The sequence below is a fragment of the Polistes dominula genome, unplaced genomic scaffold (genome assembly GCF_049000335.1).
Source record: "Polistes dominula isolate Pdom_NZ unplaced genomic scaffold, Pdom_raw_medaka contig_31, whole genome shotgun sequence".
Lineage (NCBI taxonomy): Eukaryota > Metazoa > Arthropoda > Insecta > Hymenoptera > Vespidae > Polistes > Polistes dominula.
The window spans coordinates 5,536,208-5,550,414 of NW_028300925.1; the positions used below are offsets into that span (position 1 = coordinate 5,536,208).

At 35.7% G+C, this 14,207-nt stretch overlaps 1 protein-coding gene across 6 annotated transcripts in view; it reads right to left on the minus strand.

The window, feature by feature from the left end:
• Positions 1 to 14,207, minus strand: part of LOC107073941 (EGFR adapter protein) — a 197,149-nt gene that overhangs the window by 133,458 nt on the left and 49,484 nt on the right. For 2 of the 6 annotated variants that reach the window (XM_015334907.2, XM_015334906.2), the window contains exon 1: positions 2,814 to 3,321. The exons of the other annotated variants lie outside the window; for them this stretch is intronic. The gene's annotated coding sequence lies outside the window, so the exon portion shown is untranslated. Of the gene's footprint in view, positions 1 to 2,813; positions 3,322 to 14,207 lie in introns of those variants that run through there. 6 annotated transcript variants of the gene reach the window in all.

The window sequence follows — 14,207 nt, forward strand, 5'->3', positions numbered from 1 at the left end:
ACGGAGGTTTTGTTATTGTCATATACCTTTTAAATGTGAAACACTTTTATTATTTCCTTTACCCTTTCCTTTCTCCCCCAACGTGTCTCATTTTTTTTTTATTTTTTTTTTTTTGCAAAATGTATTTACCATCGTCGGTACGAAGAGACACTTTTTCGAGCTTGGGATCGTTACGCATTTACGTGACAAAAATGCAGCGTCGCGACGAGTTCTGGCAATGCACGATATAAATATAAGGAGTGTGAGAAAGAGAGAAAGATAGAGAGAGAAAGAGTGAGAAGAGAGAAGGAGGAGAACCAGTTCTCCGTGCACTTTGGTTCGAAACGATCGGAAATGGGCGGAAAAGCTCGTGCTAAAACGATCATCGTAAAGTCGTTCCGATGGCGAGGAAGAAATCGGAAATTTCATTTGGGACGACTGCTGGCATATCGCCTACGTCACCGGCACGAACCATCTGACGAATTTCGTTGGGCAAAAAGACGGATGAGACTCGTGGCAATGAAACGGATTCAACCTGGCAGATAACAAAGCTCGATTGTTCTCTAGGGCTAGTAGCAGTCGACTTAATTGATCGATCGTTTCCAAATAAATCGCTGTTACACCTAAGCGTCGCTTACTGAACGTAGGACCTGAATAATTTAAAGGGAAAGTCACTGTCGAATCTTTCTTTCTCATCTTATCATTTTTTTTTCTTCTCCTTTTTCTTCTTCTTCTTATTTTTCTTTCACCCTTTTTTCCTTTCCACTTTCTCTTCTACCTCCATGAATTTCTTTAACGGAAATTGCTTCGTCCACGTGCCCTTTTCAAAAATGTGATCTCGTTGATGATACCTTCGAGAAAATTGCCCACACCTCGTTTGTGACGTAAATTAATGTTGCTCGCATACGTGAAGTCTACGTAATGAAAAATATAACCTAACGCAAGGGGTCCTCTGCGTTTTGCAAGCACAGTAATAATGAAAAAATATTTCATTATTTTCCCATGATTTTACTTATTATTTCATAATCTTTTTTTTTTTGTAAAAGGTTCTATTTAATAGTAATTGTAAAACAAAAGTTTTATCACAGAACGAACGATAAACGATTATCAAGTTGATACAATCTTTAAAGTCTATCTATCTTCAACGTACTATCTTTACTATCAAGTACTATCTTTCATGTTAATTAAATTCTCTTTTATACCGACGTTGATGAACACAAATATGTTCCCAGAAATGTTTAACGAATAACATTCAATGAACAGGTAAAAAAAAAAAAACGAAAATATAGGATCGCGAAAAAGTGCGGTGGCAAATTTTCACCACCGACTGTTTGCCGAGAGTAATGAATTTTTATCCAACATTAGGCGACTATTTACACGGATTGGTTTACTTATTGCCATAACGGATCCCAAAACGATGAGGCCAGTTTTAACGTAGCAGTACGATGTTTTTATTTTTAATTAGGTTACCCAAACTAATTAATTCTTCGCCGGAAGCATCGGCACGAGTTCTCATTAATACGACACGGGGGTATGGTTGGCCGGTAAAATAGAAAAAAAAAGTAAAAAAAAGAGGGAGAGTGAGAGAGATAGAGAAAGAAAACACTCGCTGATGGTGGAAAAAGTTCGTAATTTACGGTCTACGTAAACGCTCGGAGCGGCTCGAAACATACCTTTTACTGGTCCTTTTTTTTTTTTGAAAATCCCATCGGACGATCCCGATTGATTAGCTTCGTTGTCGTTTGTCACATACCTCGGTTATTCTCTCTCTTTTTTTCTTATTTTTTTTCTCATTCTTTTTATATTTTCTACCTATTTAAAAAAAAAAGAAAAGAAAAGAAATCACGGTTACTTAATCAAAATCCATCACTTTTTCGTTAAAGCTGTTGAATGTGTATCCAATCTCTTTCATAGATGATACTTTGGGACACGAACGATTGTTCGAAACTATTTTTTAGAGGGTATGAAGAGATTTCGATAGGAAAAAAAAGAGATCGTTACCGCGATACTGTTCAAAACTTCTCGACACACTTTTACGTGCTCCTCTTATTGGATTTGTAAGCTCCAATTTAGAGGGTCATCGTTTTTTTTATCTTTAAAAAAATATACAGGCACATTATTAACGATAATTGTTCTACTTAATTTATCATCATCGAAATAATAATTCGTATTTTAATAATATTATCGATATATCGAAGTGGAATTTCACTCAATTTCATATAATTTAATTAATCGAAGTGCTCTCGTCCAAGGTAAAAATGTCGATACGCATTTTAATAATATAGAAAAATTTAATCTCTCGTCCAATTTAAATTTCTCGGTTTGATAGATCAACGAACGTTCGTAAAATAATGACCAATTATCGATATTGATTTGAAAACGATGAAAAAAAGAAAGAAAAAGCACCAACCTCTCTGAGATTGGAAATAACAAAAGGTAAAAATAAAAATATTATCATTTATTTTATAAACAAAATAAAATGTATCTTAAAATATGTTAAATATAAATATATGAGATTTTTTTTAAATTTTTATTTTTACCACCAATAGAGATAAAACCCTTTATATATAATCCCTTCGATTAATCCGTACAATTCGGTCGAATTCCACTCTCACTTCGCGGCAGAACGTCGAAGGGCTGTCACTCAAGATCGAATAAAAGACTTCACGGTTTGATCGGTAAAGGAAGAAAAACGTCTATTAAATCCATTGGAGTCATCTCTTATTCATCAATTATAAGAAAAAGATTGTCGATGATTAAAAACAAAACAAAAATAAAGAAATAAGAAGTTCATCAAATTCGATTCGTTTCGATGACGAAAGTAAAACTCTTACCTTGAATTTAGAAATCTTCTTCCAAACGTTGAAAACGTATCATCGATTGACTCTAGTCCTTTAATTACAATTGGTTGCACTTAAAAATTAAAACTATATATGAAAAAAAAAAAATAGAAAAAGAAATACGTGCAATGATTTGATAAACAAAATAATAATTCACTTTCTAGAATTGTTAATTATTTGACGTTGTTGCCTTTTTTTCTTATCGCGTTTCGTAATGGATAGAAAGAACGGAAAGAAGGAAATGTTGGGGAAAAAAAAACTGAAAGAAAAGTAGAAGAAAGTTAACGTGGATGATTATGTAGGAAAAAATTTTGATAAACGAAGACTATGTGTAACAATAATGGTCGAATATAAAAAATGTTTAATAATTATAGAAGATAAAAGATAGATTAAATTGAGAAAGAGAGGAAAGGAAAGAGGATGATGGAGGAGAGACTGCGTTCCTTGCGATAGAAGATACGCGGATGACTTGCCGGACGCGACTGACAGCACGGTGTTGCGCCACGTGGGCTCAGACCGGCGCGTACTCACACACAAATGTACATTTGCGCACGAGCGCGCCATTTGCGATCATGCGCACGATCATATAGTTTCCACTACCGCCATCCTCGCCGTTATACGAAACCTGTGTGTATCCACCACCACCAGCAAAAATAGAAAGAGATGAAGTATATGGAGCCTCGTTCACTATCTTTTTCTTTCTCATTCGTTTTCTATCCACCTTTCTCAATCACCACACCTCCTCCCTTTTTTGTTTTTTTCTTTTTTTTATGACGTTCTCGTTAGCGCGCGTAATTAGTCCCGATCATCGATTACGCGCCACCGTTCGTTGGTTCGTTCGTCCCATGAGTAATTTTCTTTCGATATAGTAAAAACTTTAACTTTAATTTTACTTTACTTTCTTACGATCATTTTCTATAAATATTCCAATTGAAATTATTGGTCGAAGAAGAAAAGTATCTTCTTAAAGAATATTCTTTTATAATTATTAGTTAACTGTCGTGTTGAAAAAAGAACAAAAAAAAGGAAGAGCGAGAGAGTCGAAGTACGTGACATAGTAATTTTCTGTAATTAAGTAGTCGGAATTAAAGTAGAGAAAGAGAGAGAGAGAGAGAGAAAGCTGTTAATTTCCGGAAGGATGTGGTTTAATTAAAAGCTCGATTTCCACCTGACACTGAGAAAACAATTAAGACGTCACAGAGAGGTGTTCGATCCCTTCGAGTTTCTTATCCCCTTGCGCATTTGTCCTTTCTTCTTCTTTCTTTCTTTTTTTCATTTCTTTCTCTCTCTCTCTTTCCTAAGGAATCTTGAGTGGGCGATCGATCTGATCCGAGACTACTATTATTTGAAAAAGGAAAGAAATAGGATGATAACAAAAAAATGTCTACTCTCTATCGACACGATCAGTGACATTTTCTCTTTCCGTTACTCCTCTCGTATCTTCAATTCTTTCGATCTCTCTTTCTCTCTTTCTCTCTCTCTTTTTCTCTAATTCTCTTTTTTCTCACTTTTTCTGAAATCGAACCTTAATTACTAAAGTACAACGTAAAAAAACGAAACATTGAAAAATATTGATCACCCACCCTGGTCTGATTTACGCTCCATTCGAAGCAATTGACGTACAAGAAGACCATTTACCAACGTTTACGACGTCATTCGATTAATTCAAATAATTATCTCTCGTACGTGACAGTAACATCGGGCTCGTTTGATCGTCCTTTTCTATCTTTAACCCGTTTGGTAGAAAAGCTTCGTGTTTCACGTTGAAGGGACGTTTCAATGGGCTACAATGTGTTTTCATTTCAAGGTAAAAGAATCTATTCTCTTCTCTCTCTCTTATTTTTTTGCTTACGCATGGAGAAATCTTCTTTGAAAATCATAGTACGAAAACGTGTGCATCGTCGATTTATTTTTTCGCAACAATATGTCTGCGAGGTAGCGACAAAATAAACCGGAGCAAGAATAAGAGAATAAGAACGAGGAAGAAGAAGCATATTCTTTGTTCGTACAGAGGAAAGAACATGTTACGAATTCTGCGGTTCGTTTTCTTTTGAAAGAATATATATGCGTAAAAAGGGATGGAATAAAAAAGGACGTTTTGTTTTTTTTTATCTCAAACCAGACAAGAAAGATAAACAAAAGCAAGAAATTAAAAGGGAGAAAGAAAGATGGAAAGTATTCGTAAGGGTGGAAAGGGCAAAAACGATTAACGTTTTCTCTCTCGAGACCAAAGTATTTAAACGAACAACAAGTATCAAAATCGAACAATGTTTAAAAAGAAAGAAAGAAAAGGTACTCTCTTTCTTTCGCTTGGAACGTAAAGAAAAAAAAATTTCGCTTAAGAAAGGACGATACTACCAAACCTTAAATCGCAAACGAGTTTTTGTTTTCCAAAACTGACGAGAATGGTCTTAACTTTCAACTTCTTTACCCATAATTTGACATTTTCCTCTTTTCTAATTTCTACTTTCCAAAGTAGTCATAATAACTGTTTTCAATTAGTCCCTATTGAATTTGACGAAACAAAGTCTTTTAAATAAGAAGCGCGCTTGGTCCTATCCTACCCCTAACACGAAAAGAGCCCTCGCTTGAATTGTCACGCTTTTGTGATTTCGATGTACTTCCGAAACAATGAAAAGAAATAAAGAGAGATATTTTCATTCATACTTCTTTATTATATTCAAATAAATTCGAACGATTTATATCATAAGAGTAATGCGTTCACAAAAATAATTAAATATTAATTTAGTTTTGTTTTCAATTAATTAAAATAATAGAATAATATAAGAAAGAAACACGTATGAAGTAAACGTTACTATCGCAAAGTTGATACAAAGATAGGTATTGTAGAAACATACGTGAATGCTATCGCGTCTCCGAACGTAGAGCACTCTGAAGAACGGATGTGACTGGACGGTAGCCTAAGCCAGGGGTGACGTGAGAGAAAGAGAAAGGCAGAGAGAGAAAGAGAGAAAAGAGTGGAGGATAAAAATCTAGAGAGATTGAAAGAAGGAAAGAGGAAGGAGAGGATTGAAAGATGGGAAGAGAAAGGGGAGGTAGAAGGCTTCAGGGACGATTTCAGGGACGGCTTTAGGGCGGCTTCTGTGGGAAGCTGCTAATTACCAAGGCTTGTTTGAATCGTTACAGTGGCCATCGGGTTTCTCCTTCTATCCCTGACGTCCCTGAACCCTTTCTCCTCCTCTAGTTCTCTTTTCACCTCCTTCAGTATCAGAGCATCCAGTTCGTCCTATAGTCCACCGAACTTCCAACGTTTCCTTCCCCAAACCATGTCTCCTCCCCCCCTCACCGTTCCTAATTCCGTTTCTCACTCCGTACCCTCTGGCATCGTCCACTGGCTTCTTCGGGGCAACAGAAACGTAGAGGCACTACCATCACGACCACCATCACCATCACCAACACATCAGAACGACGATGGTTGGTGGAGCCTTTCCAAAGTGAACTCCTGCGCTTGCTTGCATTCAGGGCAACCACGGGAAAGACCCCGCTGTCTCGAGCGTGTTAATTAGACCTGCTTTTGTTTCCAAAAGAAGCCTGAGTGAGGTAAATATGGACGATCCAAACCGTATTCCTTTCTCATTCATTCTCTCTTTCTCTTTCTCTTTCTCTTGCATATACACTCTCTGTCAGTTCTCTTTTTTTCTTTCTTTATCGTTTTCTTTCCTTCTTTAGCCTTATTTACCTGGCTTTTGTATCCTCCGATCCTTTGCCTCCTATCGCCTTAGTTTTTCCAAATGCAAGGATGGCGAAGGAGAAACTGGAGGTAGAGGGTTGGAAGGAGTTTCTCGTTTCTTCCGTTTTCATGAAGAAGTAATAATGAAAAATGAAGAAACCGTTGAGAACAATTACTTCTGAAAGAGAGAAAAAAAAGAAAGAAATAAAGAGAGAAGGAGAACGAAAGAGTAAGAGAATGGAAGAGAAATAGGAGAGAGGTAGGTAGGGAAGAGTGAAAGGAGAAAATTCGCGGTTGCTTTTAATTATCGACGTTTACGTGCTCGGCCGGGCGCCTTTCATTTGCAAATACGCGAGATTTCGCGTGTACCTTCCGCGGGTGCTATGCTGTGTTATGCTATGCTGTTAAAGCACAAAAAAGTCTACGAATTGCCGAAAGATTTTGATTAACTTTATTGTCTCGAACGCGATGCTAATTAATACCAAACTCGTTATTTTGGTAAGAAAACTCGTATTTTTCATTTGAATATATTACCTTTCTCTCTCTCTCTCTTTCTCTCTCTTTCATTTTTGTTTCATTTTATTTGATAAATATTTGAAAATGAAAAACCGTGTCCTAATGAATTTTTATAAGATCGTATTTTCCCGTGTTATCTGTCTCGCGCTATTATCACAACCACGAACATCTTGACGAATTAAAAATGATAATATTTCTGACGTATAATTACTTTTCACCTTTTTTAAATTGTTTCGCGTTTCGCATGTGATAAACGGGCGTCCCTTTTTTTTTACGAGGCTCGCCTTTAATATTAAAACTTTCACGAAAAGATGAGTGGGAGATAAATATAGGGAAGAAATGAATCACATCAATGAATGATATTTAGTAGATCGATCAACATCACTTCAAATAGTACGACTCTACTCTTATTAAAATTGCATTGTTAGCATATTTCATTCGAGGATTTTTTTAAATAGCACTTTATTTTTTATACCAATAAAACAAAATCCAATTGTTAATTTAATTATTTTTCGTATATATGATCATAAATATTGGTAAAACGAAAAAAAATTAAACAACAAGAGTAAGAAAAAAATTTATAACGTCCTTAGATTTTCAAATCAACGATCCGCTAAATTATCAGCGTTTACTTGGCTAAAATTTGAGTCCAAGGGTAGTTTCCATGCGATTTTCTTGAAAGTGTAGGTGGTATTAAATTAGATGTTCACCGCTAACCCCTTCATTTACGTTTCTGCCTATTCGTCTTTCTACCATCATATACCTACATCCTTCGTATTCTTCGTGTTTTGTTAGAGAATGAGAAGTAGAAAAGAATGGGAAACGGGAATAAGGATAGAAAGGAAAGAAGAATGGAAGAGGCTGGATATATTACCAGACTAGTAGGTCCTACGCAAATCCATTCACTGTAGTTTTCTATCTTTCTTCTTCTCTTTATCTTTCATCCATATCTTTCTCTTTCTATCATTCATTGACACCGTACGAAGGGTCGCTGCGTGATGTTTACATTTCAATTATCCGACGCTTCGCCCGTGCCATTATTAGTATTTGCATGATTTAGTAGGAGAAGAAGCGTGCCCTGCCCCTAGACCGAGCCTGTCTGGCTCACCAATCGAGAGATGCCGTACTTTATGAGTTCCTCCTACGAAGCTCACCCTCTCAACGAGGGTAGTACTGAGACAATGAGAAAACGAGTTGTATAGAAACTCGAGAATTTAACTATATATATTATATATATATCGCTTGGCTAGATATATATATATATATATATATGTCTTTTTACAATTCATGTTAAATTCTACTTGTTAGTATTACAACTTGATACGTTATATGTAATACTTAAATATACGAGCTTGTGTGTGTTATAAATCATTTTATATTTAAATAATGTATTTACTATTGAAAGTTCTGTGTAAACTTTAATGTTAAACTTTCATATACTTGGAACAAAAAAGAAGAAAAATGAAAAAGATTATAAAAAAGTTGATCGAAAGAGAGATAAAAGAGATCAGAAAACTTACTTAAGTAAGTACTAATACATTATACATTGATAGTAATCTCTTAGTATACCAAGCACAATTTTCATCGATCAACTTTTGACGGACGACCGATGGTAGGTAAAGACGAATGGAAATCCAGAAAAACAAAAGCCAAGGACTTTTGGATTAATGGTTAAAATTCGCAATTAAGTAAGAGAAAAAATATATACGTGGAAATTTCGTGATCGTGGCTTTAAGGCAAAACCTCGTATAAAACATTTACAACGATCGAAGTACAGTCGAACGCGTTTGTAATCGTTGCTCTACGAGATTTGTATATAAATCAGAAGTTTCGGATCAAAGTATAGAACCTAACTGCGTATTTAAAATGATAATTAGTTGAAATATCGAAGGAAAGAATTTTGTTGTAAGATTCTTATTGCATTGATTTTTGTTTCTTTGAAATCAATTTATCCGCTATTTCATTATTTATATAATTTATATAAAATATTAATTAAGTAATTAAAATATAAATAAGTAAATAGTTATATAAAAATAATTTAAATAAATAAATTTCTTTTAATTATTCTTATAATTATAAAATCATTGTACTTTAATTACAGTACGAGTTTTTTACGGTAATGAATTCATTATAAAAACGTAAGATTTAATTTAACGTTTTTGTTAAATAATGTTTTTTAATCATAATAAGAGCGGAAAATGAAGTAAAATCTTTCGCGTTTTTTCGGATTTTATAATTCCATAATGCCAAGGAAAGAGCGAAGATGAATGAACGAACGGTGGAGATAGGAAAGAGAGAGATGTATATATGAAAGAAAGAAAATCATTGGAATGGGAAAGAAACGGAACATTCTGCGCTCGTTAAAACGTGCCGCTTCAGCATCCATTGCAAACCGGAAGGAAGAGAGTTGCCTTCTTTGCATGAAATGAAGGGCTGACCCATTTCTCCCGCTTGATTTATCCTCGAATAAGTATCGTTTTATCTCGATCGAAAGTTCTACTTTAAAATATAATCTGAGAACAGTATGCAGAATAAATTTTCTTTTTTTTTCTTTTTTCTTTTGCGAACAAAACTTAGAACAAATTGCATGGTTGGAAAATATAAAAATTTTCGAAGTATTTGCATTAAACTAAATCTTTTTGATTATACTTTATATAAGGTGTAGTATAATATTTATAAAAACAAGGGGAATTTCGTAAAATTCATATATTCAATAAAATTAGAATATAACAGTTCTAGACTCGATTGGTGTACGTGTAAACGGAAACACAGTTCGTTGTTTCCGGTACGTTCAATGGTACGCACGAGATAAACGTGGTTTTATCGTAACGTGCAACCGATCGTAGACTATTCGAAAAGACCAATTTATCGTAGTCTGCTGCCATACAGTTACGACGACGATGAACTCTTGTCACTAACAAAGTTTCTCTCACGGCACATTTAGCGATTCTCGTCGACGACTACCAGACGGAATACAAGTGAAGGAGGATGAATATGGGAGTGAAGTATCGATTATAGTCGATCGAGATACACGCAAGCGTATTGTTCACGGTATTCTCGATGACAAAGAATGGGCAAAATACCGTGAATAATCGAACTTGAGTGTCATCCGTGAGAATATATATTATAACGCACCCTAGAAAAATCATTTAATGCCACATCGATCATTTTTTTCCTACCATTTTCAATCCCTTTTTATCATCACGTCCTTTCGATTCTTCAACGGATCATCGTTTTAGATGATATCTATTCTTTGCTGTTATTAAAAAAAAAAATTCCAAGTTACTGCTATCGTTTTTTTAGTCTAATCGATTGTAGGTTTAATCGATGAGAGAAAAAGAGAGAGGAAAATTATTGACCACCTGTAGATAAAATATATGTTTCTTAAGTTTATATCGTTCGCAGTAATAATTTGAGATCCGTCCATTCAAAATTCTAAATGGATCGATAAAGAAATAAGAGGATCGTTCTAGGGAAAGATTAAAGAGCCTTCATAATTTACTTTTACCAGGCGGAAATGAATTTCCCGAAAGTGAACGTTCAGAGATGTTAGGGAATTTTACGAGTTTTTCGATGAGGTCATCTTTTCCATGGACCATGCATTATCCGTTATCTTTTGATAGGGTCCATCGAATGGACGAGACCTATGAACTAATCTTGTTCTAAGAATGTTTTTCTATCGTTTCAGGATCCCCCTTACGAACGATATCAATGTCCGGTGTAATAAAACTCTTGTCTCGCGTAAACCTGCATCGAATTGATCTTTATAGCAAAGTATATTTCATTTTTCACGTTATATCATATTGAACACAATTATTTAACTATAATACAAATATTTTTATTCCAAATAAATATCATTTTCCTTGATCAATCTTTGAAGTACAATATATTTAATCGACAACGCAAACTGAATTTCCTTTGTGAAAATTGAAGGCACACCTACTAATCTACAGAATTATATTAGATTTCTCTCGAATAATTCTACATATCCGTTTTCTAAACGAACATAAACGAGCAATAATATTCTAGTCCGAATATCCTTTTGGGTCAGATAAACTGACTGTGTTCGAACAAAGACGACTGACCGATAGATAGAAACACGTGAACTACTTTCGACAAGTTTTCTTGCATACTGCATCGCGATTACCCTCTCCGTATCTTAAAGGAGAGATTAGTTCCTTGGAAACACGATCATTCTCGGTGTTTCTCTCTCGTTGACATTCTCGCGGATCGTCGACTTTACGAGAAGAAGTGAATTTCTCGCGTCATTGACTATCGTCTAGAAACTCCAAGGACCAAACTAGGGTTCTGCGAATGGCGTCAGTTAGTTCGTTCCATCTCTATCCGTGCATTTATTCCAAAACTTTAGGAATATCAGATCGACGATAGAGTGTATAAGAGGGATTGAGAGTGAGTGAGAGAGAGAGAGAGAGAGAGAGAGAGAGAGAGATGGAAGGAAAGTGATAGTGATAGAAATGTGGTACCTCTCATCTCCCTCTCTCACTCTCCTTTTCTTGGTCCGATTCCTTCTCCTTTATCCACACCCCCCTCTCTCTCTCTCTCTTACTCATTCTCTTTCTCTCTGGTTCACCACCCAAGTCACGGTAACTGCAGTTTGCGAAGACCAACCGAGGATAGATAAGACGAGGAAGGTTCGGACGCGTGGTGGAACGAGTTCGTTCGTCGATGAACGATACGCTCGAGGGTAAGCTCTGTCCTAGTGGTTTTGTTCATCGTCGATCGTCTTTACTCAGGAAGTCAGGATACAATGTATTGTAGATACACTTTCGACATTTAGATTTGCATCAACGTGCCCAGCTACGAAGGATTTACTGCTTTCGAAAATAAACGGTTAAACGATTATTTTTCATTTCCTATCAGCTTGTATCGAAATAATTATCAAGTATCAATATTTTAATGCATTTATTTCTGATAAATTGTTCGAGAAAATAATTAATTCATTTTTTTCATCAAATTTTCTTTTTACCATTTTAATCATTACATACGTAATATACTCTCTCTCTCTCTCTCTCTCTCTCTCTCTCTCTCTCTCTCTCTCTTAATCATACTTTATATCGATGATTGTAAAATCGTATTACTTTAATAGAAAACATTTTATGTCAATTTATTTATTTAATCTCTTTTATATTTATTCATCAATTTTCTTTTTCCATCATAAGCTTATATTTTATGATAAATCAAACTCTCAGTACTCTTTGCATTAACGCAACAAGCGTAATAAGAAAATTAATCAAAGAAGAGGATAAATTATTATCGATAGATGAATGCATTAACGTGGAATTCGACGGGAAACGCATCTACTGCGTTCTCTTCAACGTCGAACCTAAGTGAAAAGCAAGAAAGATGAGAGAAAGAGAGAGAGTGAAAGAGAATCAAACGAGGCACAGTCGCGTTCTCGAGATTACAAAGGTCGCCTTCTCTCTCTCTCTCTTTCCTCTCTCATATACATTCTCATACGACAGAGGTACGAGAAGTGCACTTTTCATTTCAAGGACAATGGACTGGCTCGATATCATCGTTCATCGCGCAGCAACGATATATCGTGCACGCTTTAAACCTTTTAGGTCGTGGCCCAACGTTAGCAGCGACGCCGATGCCAACGCCAAATGAGATGGCAGCCCGCGGAGAATGGAACGTGAAAGGCTCTTAGCAGGTGCTTTAGGTGGGCGTGTTCGACCGCGATATAGTACCTTTTAACCGTGGAAACAGCGAAAAGCACCGCGAGCATGATTCGTTCTCTCTCTCTCTCTCTCTCTTCATCTTTTTCTTTCTTTCTTCCTTTCTTTCTTCCTTTCTTTTTTCACGCTCGTTCTTTTTTATATTTCCCTTCTTCTATTTCTCTCTCTCTCTTTCTGGTTTTATTCTTTCTCTTTTTCTTCTCTTCTGCTTTTCCACTCCTTGATTTTTTTCCGTATCACCGACATTTTTTCCATGCCTTTTTCGAACAAAGCCGAACGATCGTCACGCAAAAAATGCATGACCCGAAAGGTAAAAGTTACATGTTTCGAATACCTTGATCTTTCCTCTATCAGCTCTCTTTTGAGTACTGAAAAATGAATTTGGCTCGGTTTTACGTCTATCTCGTTGCTTCCTATTTTCATGTCTATACGTTCATTTAAATGTATTTCTCTCTGTACATATGTATGTATTTATGTATGTATGTATGTATGTATGTATGTATGTATGTATGTATGTATGTATGTATTTTGCATTGGAAGGTTTTGCGGTAATAGGTACCGGCACTCGTGCGGAATATCGAGCGAGTTTAACTCGGACTTTACGTGGACGTTTTAACCTCAGGTTCATAATTTTTCCAAAAACCAAACGCATCGAGTTTATATACCAGCGATTGTTCATTACCATTTAAAATCGATTCTATATTTTATTCTTTTAAATCGAATTGAAAGGATTTTTGGTTTATTTTTGGTTTTTTCTTTTAGTAACAATAAAAAATAGAATTTATCGAAAATAAATCGAAAAGATTTTCATCTTCGTCAAAGATCGTTTTGTTTCCACGACCACATTTAATCCGTTACACAAAAATGAATAGTAAATAGAAGTAGTAATAACGTACACTCTGAGTTTATTTGCTGATCATTTGGCAAAGTTTTCTCTCTAAAAGATCCGTAAGAAATTTCACCAATAGTTAGAGGTAAAGAAAAAAAAAACAAATTGCGTGGGTTCTTTTATTCGTCAGGAAAAATAAAAGAAAATAAACCTAACGGACGATTCTAAATATTACAAGTCGTTTACGTGAACCGAGACAGGCGCGATCTTTTGGCTTCCTTCCGACTCCCACGTCGTTCGAGAAAAAGCTCCATCCCTACGATTTGCCTCCGATACTTTATCCATTCTTTATGCACCGAAAACCCCCGTCGTGGTTCCGCCATAAAGAAAATCCGTGACGGCTCAGACTTTTTCACGATGTACATAACACCTTTCTCTCTTTTTCTCTATATCTTTTTTTTTCTTTCTATACATTTGTACCTACTACCAGTAAAACTATCTCGTTGGCACCGGAACACTATCGAAACGACTCCCCCACGATGTTACGGAACGTCTGTCAGCCCTTTTCTTCGCAGCAGGCACCCGAGATTCCAACTTAAAAGCCCTTTCGAATTCGAGCTGTCCGATCGACGAATCTCGAGCTAAAGGAAAGG